The 8,811-nt window shown below is 53.9% G+C and overlaps 1 protein-coding gene across 1 annotated transcript in view; it reads left to right on the top strand.

The window, feature by feature from the left end:
- The first annotated feature begins 3,541 nt into the window (after positions 1-3,541).
- The window catches only part of bdkrb2 (bradykinin receptor B2), a 54,309-nt gene continuing 49,039 nt past the window's right edge, over positions 3,542-8,811 (top strand). Inside the window, exon 1 of the mRNA XM_072494239.1 lies at positions 3,542-3,916. The gene's annotated coding sequence lies outside the window, so the exon portion shown is untranslated. The remainder of the gene's footprint in view (positions 3,917-8,811) is intronic.

Genomic DNA, 8,811 nt, shown 5'->3' with positions numbered 1-8,811 from the left:
ACCTCCAGTTCTGCTGTACCGTCTGGGGAACCACGTAGACGTAGTCAAAGGGCCCGTAAGGCCAAACAATTAGACACTGAGTAAGTTGGCACGGGTGCAGGGCACAGATGAGTTTTAGGCGCTAGGGCACGTGCATGAACTCCTTTGGTTATTAAAGTCATTGTTACACCTACCGAAGCTGCCTTTGTGCTCTGTCCAAAGTGTGCGGGGGTGTCATGTACGTTGAGCGCAAGTGTGTGTGTGAGGGGTGGTCTTACCTCAGCCCCAGGTGAGTCTGCCCCCTTCCCCCTGGGCCGCCATCAACATCCCCCGGGCAGAGGACGGGACCGTGCGCTGCAGTGTCACAGCCGCATGCAGGGATGGTCCGGGTGGATGGTGGTACTGTGGCCATGGGTCAGACATAGTCCAACGATGTAGAGCCAGGAGCTCATCGGAGGCGGGTTGTCATCATTCTCCATGGCCTGCGATAGACACGCGTCCACCCGCAACTGGGTGAGCCCGGCCCGTTGTGCCGCCGGTGGATCGGCAATTGGGAGTGGGGGGGTGGTGTGCATGCGGGTGGGGTGTGTGGGGTTGGGGAGGGGGGTGAGGGTGCTGGGTGGGTGGATGGGTGGGGGGTGTGGGTGGTCGGCTGTTGTCATGGTGTGCGGTCTGTGGCCATACTACCCGATTCCCACGCCCATCTAGTCAGTGAAGCGGGCGTCTATCAGTCTGTCCCGTGCCCGCTGGGCCAGCCGGTAACGGTGGACAGCCACCCGTCTGTGTCTACCCCGTCTGCCCTGACCATTGCCCCCATCCCCCTCATCTGGGGAGGACTGGGCCTCTTCCTGCTGCTCCTCCACTCCGCACTCCTCTGCCTGCGCACATCGCCCCTCTGCTGGGCTATGTTGTGCAGGACGCGGCACACCACAATGATGCGGCCGACCCTATCTGACCGATACTGGAGGGCGCCCCCAGAGAGGTCCAGGCACCTGAAACGCATCTTCAGCACGCCAAAGCACCTCTCGATCACTCCCCTTGTCGCTACATGGGCATCATTGTAGCGGTTCTCCGCCTCATTGCGTGGCCTCCGTATAGGCGTCATCAGCCACGATCGCAATGGGTAGCCCCTGTCGCCCAGCAACCAGCCCCTCAGCCGGGGATGGCGTCCCTCGTACATGCCGGGGATGGATTACCGCGACAACACGAATGAGTCGTGTACACTGCCTGGGTGACGGGCGCAGACGTGCAGGATCATCATGCGGTGGTCGCAGACCACCTGTACGTTCATCGAATAGGTCCCCTTCCTATTAGTGAACACGGCCCTGTTATCTACAGGTGGCCGCACGGCGACGTGCATCCCATCGATCGCGCCCTGGACCATGGGGAACCCGGCAACGGCAGAGAAGCCCACGGCCCGGGCATCTTGGCTGGCCCGGTCCACGGGGAAGCGGATGTAGCGGTGTGCCATGGCATAAAGGGCATCTGTCACTGCCCGGATGCACCGATGCACCGATGTCTGCGATATGCCGGACAGGTCCCCACTCGGTGCCTGGAATGACCCCGTTGCATAAAAGTTCAGGGCCACCGTAACCTTGACGGACACGGGGAGAGGGTGTCCCCCGCCAGTGCCACGCGGTGACAGGTGTGCCAGCAGGTGGCAGATGTGTGCCACGGTTTCCCGGCTCATCCGGAGTCTCCTCCTGCATTCCCGGTCCGTGAGGTCCTGGTATGACTGCCGGGGCCGGTACACACGGGGCGCCCTCGGGTGCCTCCGTTGCCGTGGGGCCGCGACGTCCTCCTCCCCCTCCTCGTCCTGTCGGTCAGGTGTCCCTGCAGCCTGGGCGGCTGCCGCCTGCCCCTCTGCGGCAGCCTGCGCCGCCTCTCTGGCACGCTCCTCCTCCTCCTCCTCCTCATCCAGGGCAACATAGACATGAGCGGCTGCCACCACGGCGGCCAACATCGCTGGATGGTCTGAAAACATGACGGCCTGGTGGGGGGGAGGGGAACGACGACATGTCATCATTGCCCATATCCCCTCCTCCCCCCAGCCAGGTGGCATGGACCGCATGGGTCCAACTGTTGGAGGCTGGCACCTGGCCAGGTGGACCAACTCATTTGCCCTCCCATCACCCACCCCGGCACGGACCCCCCCCCCCCCAACCTCCACCCCGGCACGGACCCCCCCCCCAACCTCCACCCCGGCACGGACCCCCTCCACAACCCCCAACCTCCACCCCGGCACGGACCCCCCCCCCCAACCTCCACCCCAGCACGGACCCCCCCCCCCAACCTCCACCCCGGCACGGACCCCCTCCCCAACCTCCACCCCGGCACGGACCCCCTCCCCAACCTCCACCCCGGCACGGACCCCCTCCCCAACCTCCACCCCGGCACGGACCCCCTCCCCAACCTCCACCCCGGCACGGACCCCCTCCCCAACCTCCACCCCGGCACGGACCCCCTCCCCAACCTCCACCCCGGCACAGACCCCCTCCCCAACCTCCACCCCGGCACGGACCCCCTCCCCAACCCCCAACCTCCACCCCAGCACGGACCCCCCCCCCAACCTCCACCCCAGCACGGACCCCCCTCCCAACCTCCACCCCGGCACGGACCCCCTCCCCAACCCCCAACCTCCACCCCGGCACGGACCCCCTCCCCAACCCCCAACCTCCACCCCAGCACGGACCCCCCCCCAACCTCCACCCCAGCACGGACCCCCCCCCAACCTCCACCCCGGCACGGACCCCCTCCACAACCCCCAACCTCCACCCCGGCACGGACCCCCTCCCCAACCTCCACCCCGGCACGGACCCCCTCCCCAACCTCCACCCCGGCACGGACCCCCTCCCCAACCTCCACCCCGGCACGGACCCCCTCCCCAACCCCCAACCTCCACCCCGGCACGGACCCCCTCCCCAACCCCCAACCTCCACCACGGCATGGACCCCCTCCCGGCACTCCCCCGGAGCCCAGCCTACTCTAACCACCCCCCCCCCCCCCCGCCGCACACACACACAAGCCGAGACACACCTCTCCTCACGCAATCAGTCTGCGGCCACGCCATTTCCTGCCCAGAGCCAACCCCCCAGGCCGTCACTCACCTCCTCGCTGGTCGGCGTGAGCCTGGAGCACCGGGTCACGCCGATGAAAAGGTTTGATTGACGTCGACGTGAACGGTCATCACGTCGACGGGACTTCGGCCCATCCGGAAGGGAGAATATCGGCAGGCCGAAAATCGGCTGCCTTGCGCAGACCCGTGACATTCTCCGCGGCAGCGGCGCCATTAACGCCCCGCCGACTTTTCTCCCTTCGGAGACTTCGGCGGGGGCGGGATTCACGGCGGCCAACGGCCATTCTCCGACCCGGCGGGGAGTCGGAGAATGACGCCCCAGGACTGCTTCCTTCGAGCAGATAAATGGAATGTGTTTGTAATTGGGATCAAACATTTGTTTAAGATCCCATTAACGCTCCCAAGGTGTTTGCTGATATATTTTAAACTGATGTCAATTCAGACAGCAAGAAATGAGCAATTTCCCATCCAGTCAAATATCTGAAATCGCAGAGAAGGACTCGCGAACCCCAGGCGTGCATTTATCTGAAAGCACCGCTTGTCAGTCAGAACAGAAATGTCAACTGCCAATTTGCTGAACAAACAGACTAATTGATGTTTATATAGCCAACTGTCCTCAAGGAGAAATGAGGGGGAACTGATAGATGTCAGGCATGGTAAATCCAAGTCAGAAAGTGAACGGAATGTTTCCGCTCTGAGGATAGGGAAGTGGCTGTGTGGGTGAGCCACTTCCTCTGTTAAATATTTACGGCATGAAGCAGCACTTTGCTTGTGTAATACTTAAAGCGAGGAGAATAAAGGCAGCCGGCTCTGTCCTGGGATAAGAACTCAATCAAGTTGAATTATTTGGTTCTGCAGCAGGTAGGTTATCGACGATCTATTTTCACATGTATATATTTCACGTTGCCTTGTGATAGAGTTTGCTGTGACCAATAACTGTGAGTGGCAGCACCAGGTAAAAGAGGTTTTTCCTGAGTTGAAGAACCCTTGGGAGTCCTGTCTAACCAGGTTGTCTCTGTCAGTGTCCCCAGTGCCGACTACAAGGTCGGGAGATACCCTGGAGCTGTAGGGCATGGAAATCCACCTGTCAGAATTCTCCCTACAAGTTGGGACAATTGGAATAAGGAGAAAGAGAGGCGGGGAACGGAAGGCAGACAGCCTCTGAGATATAAATCAGGACAGGTTAACAACTTTGAATTGTGACGTGGGAATCTTACGCGAAATATGAAGCAGGCTTCTCTCTCTGAGGGATCGACACAACTCACTGTGAGAGAGTAATCTGCTGTCTGTGTTAAAGTGTACTCTGACAGACCTCACTGTGTGAGAGTAATCTGCAGTCTGTGTTAAAGTGTACCCTGACAGACCTCACTGTGTGAGAGTAATCTGCAGTCTCTGTTAAAGTGTACCCTGACAGACCTCACTGTGTGAGAGTAATCTGCACTCTGTGTTAAAGTGTACCCTGACAGACCTCACTGTGTGAGAGTAATCTGCAGTCTGTGTTAAAGTGTACCCTGACAGACCTCACTGTGTGAGAGTAATCTGCAGTCTGTGTTAAAGTGTACCCTGACAGACCTCACTGTGTGAGAGTAATCTGCAGTCTGTGTTAAAGTGTACCCTGACACACCTCACTGTGTGAGAGTAATCTGCAGTCTGTGTTAATGTGTACCCTGACAGACCTCACTGTGTGAGAGTAATCTGCAGTCTGTGTTAAAGTGTACCATGACAGACCTCACTGTGTGAGAGTAATCTGCACTGTGTGTTAAAGTGTACCCTGACAGACCTCACTGTGTAAGAGTAATCTGCACTCTGTGTTAAAGTGTACCCTGACAGACCTCACTGTGTGAGAGTAATCTGCAGTCTGTGTAAAGTGTACCCTGACAGACCTCACTGTGTAAGAGTAATCTGCAGTCTGTGTAAAGTGTACCCTGACACACCTCACTGTGTGAGAGTAATCTGCAGTCTGCGTTAAAGTGTACCCTGACAGACCTCACTGTGTGGGAGTAATCTGCAGTCTGTGTAAAGTGTACCCTGACACACCTCACTGTGTGAGAGTAATCTGCAGTCTGTGTTAAAGTGTACCCTGACAGACCTCACTGTGTGAGAGTAATCTGCAGTCTGTGTTAAAGTGTACCCTGACAGACCTCACTGTGTGAGAGTAATCTGCAGTCTGTGTTAAAGTGTACACTGACAGACCTCACTGTGTGAGAGTAATCTGCAGTCTGTGTTAAAGTGTACCCTGACAGACCTCACTGTGTGAGAGTAATCTGCAGTCTGTGTTAAAGTGTACCCTGACAGACCTCACTGTGTGAGAGTAATCTGCAGTCTGTGTTAAAGTGTACACTGACAGACCGCACTGTGTGAGAGTAATCTGCAGTCTGTGTTAAAGTGTACCCTGACAGACCTCGCTGTGTGAGAGTAATCTGCAGTCTGTGTTAAAGTGTACCCTGACAGACCTCACTGTGTGAGAGTAATCTGCACTCTGTGTTAAAGTGTACCCTGACAGACCTCACTGTGTGAGAGTAATCTGCACTGTGTGTTAAAGTGTACCCTGACAGACCTCACTGTGTGAGAGTAAACTGCAGTCTGTGTTAAAGTGTACCCTGACAGACCTCACTGTGTGAGAGTAATCTGCAGTCTGTGTTAAAGTGTACCCTGACAGACCTCACTGTGTGAGAGTAATCTGCAGTCTGTGTTAAAGTGTACCCTGACAGACCTCACTGTGTGAGAGTAATCTGCAGTCTCTGTTAAAGTGTACCCTGACAGACCTCACTGTGTGAGAGTAATCTGCACTCTGTGTTAAAGTGTACCCTGACAGACCTCACTGTGTGAGAGTAATCTGCAGTCTGTGTTAAAGTGTACCCTGACAGACCTCACTGTGAGAGTAATCTGCAGTCTGTGTTAAAGTGTACCCTGACAGACCTCACTGTGTGAGAGTAATCTGCAGTCTGTGTTAAAGTGTACCCTGACAGACCTCACTGTGAGAGAGTAATCTGCACTCTGTATTAAAGTGTACCCTGACAGACCTCACTGTGTGAGAGTAATCTGCAGTCTGTGTTAATGTGTACCCTGACAGACCTCACTGTGTGAGAGTAATCTGCAGTCTGTGTTAAAGTGTACCATGACAGACCTCACTGTGTGAGAGTAATCTGCACTGTGTGTTAAAGTGTACCCTGACAGACCTCACTGTGTAAGAGTAATCTGCAGTCTGTGTAAAGTGTACCCTGACAGACCTCACTGTGTAAGAGTAATCTGCAGTCTGTGTAAAGTGTACCCTGACACACCTCACTGTGTGAGAGTAATCTGCAGTCTGCGTTAAAGTGTACCCTGACAGACCTCACTGTGTGGGAGTAATCTGCAGTCTGTGTAAAGTGTACCCTGACAGACCTCACTGTGTGAGAGTAATCTGCAGTCTGTGTTAAAGTGTACCCTGACAGACCTCACTGTGTGAGAGTAATCTGCAGTCTGTGTTAAAGTGTACCCTGACAGACCTCACTGTGTGAGAGTAATCTGCAGTGTGTGTTAAAGTGTACCCTGACAGACCTCGCTGTGTGAGAGTAATCTGCAGTCTGTGTTAAAGTGTACCCTGACAGACCTCACTGTGTGAGAGTAATCTGCACTGTGTGTTAAAGTGTACCCTGACAGACCTCACTGTGTGAGAGTAAACTGCAGTCTGTGTTAAAGTGTACCCTGACAGACCTCACTGTGTGAGAGTAATCTGCAGTCTGTGTTAAAGTGTACCCTGACAGACCTCACTGTGTGAGAGTAATCTGCAGTCTGTGTTAAAGTGTACCCTGACAGACCTCACTGTGTGAGAGTAATCTGCAGTCTGTGTTAAAGTGTACCCTGACAGACCTCACTGTGTGAGAGTAATCTGCAGTCTGTGTTAAAGTGTACACTGACAGACCTCACTGTGTGAGAGTAATCTGCACTCTGTGTTAAAGTGTACCCTGACAGACCTCACTGTGTGGGAGTAATCTGCAGTCTGTGTTAAAGTGTACCCTGACAGACCACACTGTGTGAGAGTAATCTGCAGTCTGTGTAAAGTGTACCCTGACAGACCTCACTGTGTGAGAGTAATCTGCAGTCTGTGTTAAAGTGTACCCTGACAGACCTCACTGTGTGAGAGTAATCTGCACTCTGTGTTAAAGTGTACCCTGACAGACCTCACTGTGAGAGAGTAATCTGCACTGTGTGTTAAAGTGTACCCTGACACACCTCACTGTGTAAGAGTAATCTGCAGTCTGTGTAAAGTGTACCCTGACACACCTCACTGTGTGAGAGTAATCTGCAGTCTGTGTTAAAGTGTACCCTGACAGACCTCACTGTGTGGGAGTAATCTGCAGTCTGTGTAAAGTGTACCCTGACACACCTCACTGTGTGAGAGTAATCTGCAGTCTGCGTTAAAGTGTACCCTGACAGACCTCACTGTGTGAGAGTAATCTGCAGTCTGTGTTAAAGTGTACCCTGACAGACCTCACTGTGTAAGAGTAATCTGCAGTCTGTGTAAAGTGTACCCTGACACACCTCACTGTGTGAGAGTAATCTGCAGTCTGTGTGTTAAAGTGTACCCTGACACACCTCACTGTGTGAGAGTAATCTGCAGTCTGTGTTAAAGTGTACCCTGACAGACCTCACTGTGTGAGAGTAATCTGCAGTCTGTGTTAAAGTGTACCCTGACAGACCTCGCTGTGTGAGAGTAATCTGCAGTCTGTGTTAAAGTGTACCCTGACAGACCTCACTGTGTGAGAGTAATCTGCACTCTGTGTTAAAGTGTACCCTGACAGACCTCACTGTGTGAGAGTAATCTGCACTCTGTGTTAAAGTGTACCCTGACAGACCTCACTGTGTGAGAGTAATCTGCAGTCTGTGTTAAAGTGTACCCTGACAGATCTCATTGTGTCAGAGTAATCTGCAGTCTGTGTTAAAGTGTACCCTGACAGACCTCGCTGTGTGAGAGTAATCTGCACTCTGTGTTAAAGTGTACCCTGACAGACCTCACTGTGAGAGAGTAATCTGCAGTCTGTGTTAAAGTGTACCCTGACAGACCTCACTGTGTGGGAGTAATCTGCAGTCTGTGTTAAAGTGTACACTGACAGACCTCACTGTGTGAGAGTAATCTGCAGTCTGTGTTAAAGTGTACCCTGACACACCTCACTGTGTGAGAGTAATCTGCAGTCTGTGTTAATGTGTACCATGACAGACCTCACTGTGTGAGAGTAATCTGCAGTCTGTGTTAAAGTGTACCCTGACACACCTCACTGTGTGAGAGTAATCTGCAGTCTGTGTTAAAGTGTACCCTGACAGACCTCACTGTGTGAGAGTAATCTGCACTGTGTGTGAAAGTGTACCCTGACACACCTCACTGTGTGAGAGTAATCTGCAGTCTGCGTTAAAGTGTACCCTGACAGACCTCACTGTGTGAGAGTAATCTGCAGTCTGTGTTAAAGTGTACCATGACAGACCTCACTGTGTGAGAGTAATCTGTAGTCTGTGTAAAGTGTACCCTGACAGACCTCACTGTGTGAGAGTAATCTGCAGTCTGTGTTAAAGTGTACCCTGACAGACCTCACTGCGTGGGAGTAATCTGCAGTCTGTGTTAAAGTGTACCCTGACAGACCTCACTGTGTGAGAGTAATCTGCACTCTGTGTTAAAGTGTACCCTGACAGACCTCACTGTGTGAGAGTAATCTGCACTGTGTGTTAAAGTGTACCCTGACAGACCTCACTGTGTGAGAGTAAACTGCAGTCTGTGTTAA

This window comes from Scyliorhinus torazame, chromosome 2 (assembly GCF_047496885.1).
Source record: "Scyliorhinus torazame isolate Kashiwa2021f chromosome 2, sScyTor2.1, whole genome shotgun sequence".
Classification (NCBI taxonomy): domain Eukaryota; kingdom Metazoa; phylum Chordata; class Chondrichthyes; order Carcharhiniformes; family Scyliorhinidae; genus Scyliorhinus; species Scyliorhinus torazame.
The sequence above is the reverse complement of the archived record's forward strand: the minus strand, read 5'-3'. Positions and strand labels throughout refer to the sequence as shown.